A 12,295-nucleotide genomic window follows, 5' to 3' on the forward strand; every position below is an offset into this window, starting at 1 on the left:
ACAGACAAGTGTGTAGTATGCGCCATTAGCTTGTGGCGGGAAATAGGTGGATTACATGATACAATGTGTTTTGGTGAAAAGTGAGTCAGTTTGGAAATTTGATTGACAAATGAGTTTTTATATTAGTTTATATATATATATATATATATATACACCATTCTACCAAAAGCTTAACATGTTAGTAGAGGCGCTACTTTAATCCTATATGGCCCAAATGTTTACCCCTACACACGGTAACGTCTCCACGTTGGGTGCTACTTTGGGGACCGGGCCCACTTCTGGCACTATTCTTGGCCATATTAAATACCCTTCCTTCCCCGCGGCTCGAACCCGTGACCTGGCTCTGATACCATTAGGGCGCATACCATTCTACCAAAAACTTAAACTGTTAGTAGAGGCACTACTTTAATCCTATATGGCCCAGATGTTTACCCCTGCACACGGTAACGTCTCCACATTGGGTGCCACTTTGGGGACCGGGCCCACTTCTGACACTATCCTTGGCCATATTCTATTCCAACAAACACTAGCAAACACACAAGATCGATCATAAAAGATTCAGAGTTAATATAAATGATTTAACTTTCAATAGTACGTGACTTTGTAATCCAAGTTTCTTCTACGGCACACCAATTGCCAGATCGAAGAGATCTTGTTTTCGAGTCTATATACCAAGAAAGTATAATATCATTAGTCTTTTAATAAAATAATCAAATTATAATAGGTTTTCTGATGTGAAAGATCAGACTAAGCTGAAACCACAGAGCATACTTATGATATTTTAAATTTATTATGAAGGCTAGGGTTCCTGCAACCTTAACCTGGGATCCCCAGAGTTAAGTCAGAGTGTGGAGGGACAAGAGAAAAGTGCCGTCAACACGGGCTTTATATAAGTAGCAAAATAAATTTATAAATAAAATAGACTTACCATATTTAAAACTTAAGAACTCATACAGAAATTCTGGGAACAAGAAGAGAATTTACAAAGGAAATAGAGAGAAAGTGAAGATAGAGAAAATAAAGAGAGAGGAGGTATATCAGATATGTGCCTTCACAAGGGGAGAGGCTCCCTTTTATAGAAAAATTTTAAGCCTTTATTCACGCGGCTTTTACTGTTCATGAATAGTAACTTGTCTACTTCTTTTTACTGTGAATGAATAGTTTGTCTGCCACTTCTTTTACTATTTTTGTCTTTAACTGTTCATGAATAGTGGTCTGTCTGCCACCAAATCTTATTGTGTCTGTCTTTTATTCTGATTCTGATGATGATGATGATGAAGTGTCTCGTCTTTTCTTCCTTTTTCCCTTTTCTTTTTTCTTTATTTTTTCTTTCTTTTTCTTTTCTCTTCTTTTTACTTTGTCGGTATTGCTTTTAATTTTTATTGCTGGAAGTACTCCATAACAATCGTCTTCATTACTGTCACAGTATGAAGATGTCTGGTTTTTACTGGAGGATGACGTCTGGGATGACGCTGTCGACTCCGAATTCGAACTTGACTATTTTTTAGTTTTCCTTCTGGCAACTGTCTTCTTTGATGATGTTTTACTAGATGACTCTTTACTGAAGGATTGCTTTATTTCTTCCTTTTCTCCTGAAGTAAGCTGATTGAACATATGTTGACAAATCATCTTATATTCTTCAGGGGTTTTAGCCGCTGCAAGTAATGCTTGACATTGGGCCTTTTGGGCTCCGAATGAAGGATTTTCTTGCAGAGATAGTTTAGTAGCATAGGATATAGCTGGGAACTGTGCTTTTTTTATTATCCATTCTTTAACAGTCATTTCTGTGGTGGTATTCTTAAATGATCCCCACCATTTAATCTTGTGTTCCTTTACTATGACTGGAATAGAAGATCCCGTCATATATTGAAAGTCGAAGAACCATTGGTATACCCAAGGAATAAAAAAGTTTATACAAAAATACATTAAAGGGGGTATATAGGTTTCATTTTGGTTTGGTTTATAATTACTTTTGAAATACTGATATACTTGGGATACTTCGGATGAAAGAATTTCTTCAAAAATACCTTTATACTGCTACCATTTTAAAAACCAGTTTAGAAATCTGGTGGTTTCTTTAATTTTTGACTGATCAAAATATATTAGCCATGAGTGAGTGTGGTTTGGATTTTGAATACTGAAAACATTTTGCCAAGCATCTATATAATCAAAATAATTATATGAAGTAAAATGCTTTTTTAAGGTTTTAAATGTTAGACCAGTATACAAATTCGAGGTTGGCCAATTCTTAGGATCGATAACCCTTTTTATTTATATGGTAGAATAGATTATTATATTTTTATCATTTTTATCAAAATTATGCTTTATTTTTACCGACTCACTATCTTCCAAAATACTATCTTCCAAAATACTATGATAGTATTCCTGAGATTTTGAAAAATCCTTAGGTGTAAAATACCAATTCTCAGGATAATATTTTTTAATAACTCCCTATGGGTTTACATCATTGTAACCATTTTCAATGATAATTTCAAAATCAGAAATATTTTTTATAGTTCATTTATGAAAACTTATATTATACCCATGAGTAGATTGAATTTTTGGCAAACCCATAGCCATTAACGGATTTGATACGTCTTTACTGTCTACCGTTTGAGACAAACCAGCCGTACCATGAGCGGGTACGATCGCTTTAGTTTTAGAGGTCATACCTGAATCTCCTGAGGAGAAGGCTATATGCTGCAGGGCTTTAATCACTTCTGGTGATTGACCTAATTCCTGTATCCATTTCTTTAGATCTGATGGGCTTGATTTTAGGTCTGATGGGCTTGGGTTTTGTCGTTTTATGTTTTAATCCAGGTCTTCCGAATGTTCTGATAAGGCTTTAGGAGTAGAACTTTGGCTTGATTTTACTTCCTTTTGCTTATTCTTCTTTCTTCCCATTGTTCTGTAAGAATTCTCTAGTTAGAAAATCTGGAATATTACTTTTACTACCTCTAATATACTCAATATCGAAATAAAAAATACTTAAAATTGCTTGCCATCTAGCAAAAATCTATTCAGAGGCAAGGTTTTTAACATCTTTTTTTAAAACATCTTTAGCTGATTTACAATCAATTCTCACTAAAAACTTTTGATTTAACAAATCAGACTGAAATTTATTTATACAAATTACTATACTTAAAATTTCTTTTTTAATAGTAGAATAATTTAACTAAGTTGAATTCCAATGTCCTGAAGTAAATTGGATTATCCTTTTTTTATCATCTATTTTTTGTTTTAAAATTCCTCCATATACTAGATCTGAAGCATCTATCTCTACAATTTTAAATGCATTCGGATTTGGGATATACAGATAAGGAATTTCCTTTATTAAAGATTTTATATGTCTTATAATGCTGGTATGCTCTTCAGTCTATGGCCCAGCATTTTTCTTGAGTTTTTCATGTAATAGTTTTATTTTTCTATTTAAATTGGGATAAAAATCTATAACATAGTTTAAACAACCTAAAAATATCTGTAATTGGGTTTTATTAGTTATTTCATCAGGAAATTTTTCTCCAGATGCCAATGTTCTTTCTATTGGTTGGATAATACCTTGTTCTATATAATGTCCTAAGAATCTAATCTTAGTTTGAAATAAATTCATTTTAGTTTTACTTAATGTTAATCCATTTCTTTTTATGACCATAATAGAATGTTTTTAAATGTTTAAAATGATCTTCTATACTATGGCTGAATACTAATACGTCATCAATATAGATTATACAAAATTTTGAATAAGGGTTAAAGATATCATTCATTATTCTCTGGAATTCTGACGGTGCATTTTTTAGTTCGAAAGGCATTAGATTCCATTCATATTGTCCAAATAGAACCGTAAATGCAGTTTTATATCTATCTTTAGGGTGAATTTGGATTTGCCAATAACGTGACTTCATATCAAATTTACTAAAAATATTTGTATTATATAATCTATTTAAAATATCTTTTTTATTAGGAATTGGATACCTAATCCATTTTAATGATCTATTTAATGGTTTATAATTTATAACTAGTATTATCGTACTTCTTTCTATTTCTGCATTTTTATTAACATAAAAAGCTGCACATGACCAAGGACTTCTTGATTTACTTATTAATTTTTTATCTTCTAATTCTTTAATTTCTTTCTTACAATGTTTCAGTAATTCTGGTGCCATTTGAATAGGTCTAGCCTTAGTTGAAATAGTTTTTTCATTAAAATTTTCTTCATATGGCAAATCTACCAAATATTATTTTCTATTCCAAAAAGCATTCGGTGGTCTGCACATAATTCCTTTTCCATATACCCTTTTAAATTTTATATTTTCTCCTTTATATATTCTTTTTCTAGTTGGCTTTTAATTCTATTAAAATGTACATTATTTTTTAGATTTTATTATCGAATTTATTTTCATCGTCCTAATAGAATGTGCTTTTATTAGATTTAAATTTTTCTTTTTAGGTTTTTCTGTGAATTCCAACTTAATTATTTTATTTCTTGTTTTAAATTTTATACAATCATCTTTTACTGAATAAAGGGTGATAAGGTTTATAAAAGGAGTTCCTAATATTACCATATGATTTATCTGCTGGGATAATAAAAATACAGTTTTTATTTCCAAATCCTTATTTACCACCAATGCTTATGTCTTACCTAATATATTTAATTTAGTCTTATTAGCTGCAGATAATTTTTCTTTATCCAAAATCTCTTAGGTACCAGGCTTGATTTTATACAATTTAAATATGCTCCTGTATCAAATAATGCTATAGTGTCTATCACAAGTTCTTTTGATAATTTTATTGTTAATTTTATTAAATATTTTTTAGAAGTTATTTCCTTTAATAATAATATAAAATTACCATCTACTTCTTTACTATCTAATTGACTTATTTCATTCTGGTCATCTTCTTCTTCTCCTTTTCCAGATGAAGAAGACGATTCAAAAATTAATTGTTCTTCCAAGAATTTTATCCTTTTTGAATCCTTCTGAAGCTGATACTTTAAATCTTTTTCTTCAGTTTTTATTATTCTGATTTCTCTTTGTAATTCTTCTATAGATACTGTTTCTTTAAATTTCTTATTTTTACTTAATATTTTAGTTAAATCATAAGTTTGTTTTTCTATTTTAGGAATAATATTTTTAATTTCTTCTGCCTCATCAAAACTTTTTATTAATTTTTTAAGAAATTTTTCCTTAGTGCTGTTATCTTCTAGGTTAATTATTAATTCCAATAATGAACCTTGTTCTTTAGTTAGTACACTTATTGATTTTTCCGACGAGCTAGTTCCTAACTCATCGATCTGGTTCTCACTTCCTATCAATTCTGATGTTGAACTTTCTGAGTATATATATAATTCTTGAATCTTATTTATTATTTCTTCATCTAATCTTAACTCATTTAGTTTTTTATTAAACTTACAAAATTTAGATGTATGTCCTTTTTGTCCACAATTATAACATGTTAAATCTTTAAATGATTTTTTATTTTGAGTCTTATTTATTGGGTCTTCTTCCTATATTTCTTGTAGGGTTTATAACTGTTCTTTTTATTATAAAATTCTTCTTTGCTTGTTTTATTAATATATCGTTTTTTATAATATTGGTGCTTTTTATGGTATTTTCTGGGTTTATCTTTTGAACATTGACCATTACATTTTTTATTATGTCCTATTCCATAATCAAACTGTTTACAAAAAGATCCTAATTCTTGTCTAGTTTTATGCATCTCATATTTTAATGTTCTTTGCAATTTTAAATCATGACAAATCTGTAAACCTTCTTTTTGGACTATACTTACCAATTGTCCATATGTTAGTTTATTATAAGATATCAGATTTCCATATTGTTGTTTTATATTGTTTCTTACCTTTTCTCCTAGAAAATAAGGAAGTCCAGCTAAAAACTTTTGCTTCCAAAAATCTTGGTTTGAGTCTTCCCTTAACATTAATCTGGTAAAAAATGTAGTTTTATAATATTGAAAATCACTTAATTTTTTACATTTTAAATTACTTAATAATTCAGCATTTTTGTCTTTTAAATGGGACGGATCGCCTATAAAATATAATGAAATAGTTAAAATTAATGTTGATACTGCATCTTGAATAGTTTTTCCTAATTCATTTAATATTGGTTCTCCTTCACCATTTACCTAAATTGAATTTAATATGTCTAACTGTTCTTGATCAGTTAAGTGGTAATCCCACCAACCTTTTAACTGTCCCGTAAAACCTGCTATAATAATCTCAGCTATTGCTCTATCTGAAACAAAAGACTGGGTTTTATATGCATTAGCTGCCATAGTCATTTGTTGCAATAAACTTAATAGATTATATTCAGATAGTCCATCTGTATTCCATTCATAAACTGTTGAAGCATTATACTTAAATTGTGAATTAATACTTGGTTTATCTATTAATCCTAGTTCCGGTGCTCTACTGACTATTTCCTTATGCGATATAGGATTTACTTCAAATTGTTCTATATCTTCTGAATCTGGCTGACTTTGCTCAGTTTCAGTTTCTAATTCTTCTTCCTCTATTACATTTATAATTTTTTACTGTGGAGTCTTTTATACTATATTTTTACTAGATTCAGAAGTTTCTACTTTACTTAGTTGATCTTTTAAACTTTGTAAAAATTCATTTTTATTATTTTTTAATTCTTTTTTACTTGAGCTAGAAACTTGATATGGCTTAAAAATATGTGATTTAATTTTTGGTTTTACTTTCTCCTTTTCTTCTATCTGTTTATTTTTTAAAAGTCTTTCCATCTTCTTTAACTGGGTACCTATGCATATTAAACTTGCATTACTAAAATTATTTTGCTTTATTATCTTTTTATCTGTATTATTTTCTTTAGCTACTTTATATGGTGCACAAATTATTTCTTTATCTCCATGTAATATTTTGCTCATCGTTTTTGGCGGAAATTCACTTTGGACAACCGTATCATTTACTATCCATTTTGGCCTTTTATCTCTTATTGTTATTGGATTTATACTTTTCTTTTTACATAACTTGAACCACTCAAAAAATCATATTTCTTCTTTATTCTGACTAATATAACCAAGATATTCTTCTTTTAAATCTTCAAATTTATATTCTTTAACTATTTTATTTAATTTACTTAAATTTTTTGTTCTGGTTATTTCCTTTAAAAATTTCTTTTCAATTTTCTCTTTACTAAATACATTTAATTCTCTATTTATATTATTTATATTTATATTTTATGTTATAGCAGATGCTGATGGTGATGATGGTAGTGAAGGTGCTATTTCAACCTGCTGATTTAAATAATTTTCTACCGGATTATATATTGCATGGGGTACTAAAGAACTATAATAAACTCCTTTCATTTTAAAGTGTCTATCTGGGATATCCGATGTTGAAAATCTAGGTTTTACTATAGTCTGAATTACTGGTTTAGGTTCATCTCCTTTATATGTTGCATATATTACTGATGGTAGGTTTGAAACTCTTCCTATGTCTTCTGTTATTTCTGATGATGAAGATCCTGTATATCTACTACTTATACTTCTATTAAATTTTAGCGATACTTTACCATCTTCAAACTGTTCAATTTTACTTAAATTTGTGTTTGGTTTTACCTTTTCTGGTTTTGGAGGAGGTACTATACCTTCTAATATCCATTCATCGGGCCGAGGCAAAGAAATCTTGGGCGAGAGTTGGCCAATATAAAAGAAGATATACTTATTGTGCAAGATGAGAATCGAAAGATGATAATGAAGATGGAAGATATGAAGAATATGATGGGTTTTACAAAGACTATCCTAGTTGTTGTATTGGTATTAATAGTGTTTATTTTTCTTCTCATTCTCGTTCTCATTGGGGGGGGGGGGAGAATGAGGTCTGTGTAATGGGTTTTGTAGTATTTGCTTATTGGGGTTATTTTGGGTGTAAGTAAATGGATGAAAAGGGGTAGGTTGTTGAAGTAGTTGGATCTGGGTTAATGAAATCTTAAGTTTCATAGTTATTTTGGGTGTAAGTTAATCTAATGTATTATAGCTGATGGGTTAATATTTTGTAGTACGTAAATCTGATGCAATGCAAGCTACTATGAATGATGACCAATATTTTATACATTCTGAGTTTTCATGTGTTTGTATAAATTGGTTGAATCAATATTGTTTAGATCTAAAATTATTGGCAATAGCAAAATTTGAAATGTTAGATGGATTGAATGGTTGTATAATTTATTAATATAGGGAGTAATATGTATTGAATTTAAAATATTGAGGGACTATTTGCTATGAAATATGAAAATATAGGGGCTAAAGGTCTGTTAAAATTACAAACGAAGGGACTAAATTGATAGTGAACTCATTAATCTAGAGACTTAATTCATGACTAAATTATTAGTAAACAGATTGGGCAAAACATAAATTGCTATGAAATTGGTAATAAATTACTGACATAATTAGCTCATAAATGAGTTGTCTAAAACAAAGATCATATCATTGTATTTAGCCATTACAATATCAAAGTTTGCCCATTCAGTGCCCAAGTACAAAGATCATACCAATAACCTTCTTCTGCATATCCTAAAATTATCATAAGCTTCCAAAAGTCTATACCCATATATATTCCAAAAAATTTCACCTATCTACCAAGACTACCTGTACCCATAGTTACAAAAATACAAAAGTACAAAATCAATATTGTCCATTGAAAATCTATTGAATGAGTTCAATCAGCTTCCAAAATCTTCAAGGGTATTGGTGGTATCTTCATCTTCCAAAATCTTCAATTACTTGTAGCATCTCAGATAGGTCTCCCATGTATATTAGATGAACTGCCATTTCTCTGTTACAAAGTAAAATTGAGATTAAATTAATTTATTCACTATATGATCCAAAAAATAATATCTACAAATGCTTACCTTCTCTTTACTAGGTGCCCTTTGGCAGGTCCTTTTATTATGCCTTAGTTGCTTACATGTGGCACATCTAGTTGTCTTTGATTTGGTCCTTGCATTTGATGGAGCAGCTTCACATTCTTCCCTCTTTCTTGCTTTTCTAAGTCTCCCAGGTAACCTTTTCAAAAGTGGTGGCATAATGCATTGAGACTCATCTCGTATATTGTAATTGGCTTGTGGTATTGGGTGAATAATCCCTTCATAAACCTTCAAATATGTGAAAACATGATAGTAATAATGGCAATAATCATCAATATCTTGACGCATGTATCCAATACACAAGGCTGCATGTTTGCAAGGCAATCCACTGATGTCCCACTATTTGCAAGAACATTTTTTCCTGAAGCTTTACAGCAAATTTCATATTACCCTCAGTGACCTCAAATTCATCATTTCTACATGGCAATAACCTATAACTTCCTCAACTATATGCATCATTTTCAGAATTCCCTTCACTATCCTCAACTTCCAAAATAATATTTTCTGTCCCCTTACTACTTTCACATTTTTCATTATTGCACTTTTCTTTCATCTCATATTGCTTTAACCAGAAGGGCTTGAAAGGTGGAGGTTCACTTTTCCTACCAGATTCAGTGTCCAAAGTAAACTTCAAGGGCCCATCAGCAATCACAGATAATGCATAATGTTTCTCATAGCAATTCATTTTTATCAGAGGATTATCAGCATACTTTTCAAACAATTTATTCACATCATCATCCCCTTGAACATGTATTCCACAACTAGAAATAATATCCATAAAGTCTGACTTAATCCTAAATGCCTTATGGCAATCTAATAATAGACTAAAGTATGAGTACATATCTGGGTTAACATTTCGCACAATGACAATATCCTTCTCAAAGTGCAGGACCAATTCATATAATGGAGCCACCATTTCTGTCAAATAACAAAAAAATAACATTAATAATAAAACACAAATTGTAAAACAGGTAACCCTAATCCCTAAATTGTCAAACACCTAATCATATCGTAAAACCCTAATCCTAATCCCTAAATCATAAAAATATCCAATACCCTAAATCATAAAAAAACACAATACCTTAATATTTACTATATTCGACCAAGTAATTCATATATATATTACCTAAAATTGATCCTTATAAAATAAGTGCTACAGCTTTACCGAATAGAGATGAGGTTCGACAGATCCAGATGGGTGAGCCGAATAGAGATGAGGTTCGACAGATTCAAATGGGTGAGAGAAATGGAGCTCCACCTTCTGTTTCTCATATGCTTTGAGAAATCGAATGGAGAGTAGGTTAGATCCCGTTAGAGAATGATATTAATGATGGGTATTTTAGTCTTTTAATTAAGACTAACGGTGACTTAACTGAAAATCTAACGGGAGGGACCAATGGCATAATTTTTAAAAATCATAGTGACTAAATTGACGATTTTTTAAAATATAGGGACGAAATGTTATATTTCACTAAACTAAATGGACTAAATTGAAGTTTACCCAATAAATTTTTATAAACGGACCCATTTAGAGAACTAAGGGAACCTTGAACTTTTTGAAAATTTAATAGGATATTTATGTAATTTTTATTACTCGAAGAAAAATTATTATTTAATTTTGAATTTTTAAAAAGATTTATTAATTAATTCTATTTAAAAATTATTTAATTAAAATATTTATATATTTTATAAAATAAATTTTCTATCTTTATAAATTTATTAATATGTGTTAAATATTTATATTATTTAGTTTATATAATTTTAATTATATATAGGGAAATTTACTTTTTAGTCCCTGAGGTTTAACGTAATTAACACTTCTGTCCCTCTATTTTGGCGACCCAACACTTAAGTCCCTCACTTTCTCTTCCGTCCAAATTCGTAGTCCTTCCGTCCATTTAAACCGTTTGGTCAAAGAGTCAAAAGTGAGAGGTGATAATTTTTTCCAGAAATACCCTTCTCTTAATGTGAAATTCCTTTTTTTTTTTTCTCTTTCATGCTTTCTCTCTCCAGTTGCAGAAGAAGAAGAAGAAGAAGAAGAAGAAGAAGAAGAAGAAGAAGAAGAAGCTGCTGCAGAAAGAGTAGGAAGAAGAAGAAGAAGAAGAAGAAGAAGAAGAAGAAGAAGCTGCTGTAGAAAGAGTAGGAAGAAGAAGAAGAAGAAGAAGAAGAAGAAGAAGAAGAAGAAGCTGTAGAAAGAGTAGGAAGAAGAAAAAGAAGAAGAAGAAGAAGAAAGAAGAAGAAGAAGAAGGAAGAAGAAAGAAGAAGAAGAAGAAGGAAGAAGAAAGAAGAAGAAGAAGAAAGAAGAAGAAGAAGAAGAAGAAGTTGCAGAAAAAGGAGGAAGAAGAAGAAGAAGAAGGTTAATTTTGTCAATTCACGTGTCCCAAACGGCTATTTTGGACGGAAGGACTACGAAGTTGGACAGAAAAGAAAGTGAGGGACTTAAGTGTTGGGTCGCCAAAATAGAGGGACAGAAGTGTTAATTACGTTAAACCTCAGGGACTACAAAGTAATTTTCCCTTATATATATTATTTAATATCTATACATTTAAATAATTATACCATTTATTCTCTTCGATTAAAGCTAAAAAAAATTGATTAACGATTATTTTAATAAACGAATCTTTTAATTTAATGATTTTTATAAATATGAAAATTAATAAAATTTTTAAAAATTCAGAAATCTAATAATAATTCTCCTATAAATAAAGTCCCAATATCAATACAATTTCAAAGAAGCCATTTTAATCTATATCCTTTTCTTATCTATTTTTTTTTTCAATTTCAAAAGTTTACGTTTAATATTTGAGATTTTAACTTCATTGCTTTTTTTTTAATTTTTAAAATATTTATAAAATAAATTATTTACTAATTATTTAATTTATTGACTTAATACATACGCAGGTTCCGTAATAGTAGAAATTAACTCAGTGAACACTTTGAAATTATAAAAATTATAATAATTAAATATAGATTAACCATTTATTAAAAAAAATTAAATTGATGGCATATATTATTAATTGTGTCTAAATTTACTAATTGTATTTTAAATTTTTATTAATTGATAAAATTAAACGATTTTAATTTTGTCATTTCATGAAAATTTAAAGCACAATAAATAAAAAATAAGTTTAATGGTTCACGATTGTATTTTAAATTTAAAAAATTTTAAATATGGATCAAAACATTAAAATTAAATAGTGTTTTTAACATATAATAGTTTAGACAACTCATATTAAAAATTTTGAAAACTCATATTTAATATTTAATGTAAGTAAATTAATTTAATTTTTAAAATTTTATACATATGATTTTTTTTTGTTTCTCTATTATGTAGGTAAATAAATATTTTTATGAATTAAATAAAATTAAAATTATTATTGAAAAATAAAATT

The sequence above is a fragment of the Manihot esculenta genome, chromosome 17 (genome assembly GCF_001659605.2).
Source record: "Manihot esculenta cultivar AM560-2 chromosome 17, M.esculenta_v8, whole genome shotgun sequence".
Lineage (NCBI taxonomy): Eukaryota > Viridiplantae > Streptophyta > Magnoliopsida > Malpighiales > Euphorbiaceae > Manihot > Manihot esculenta.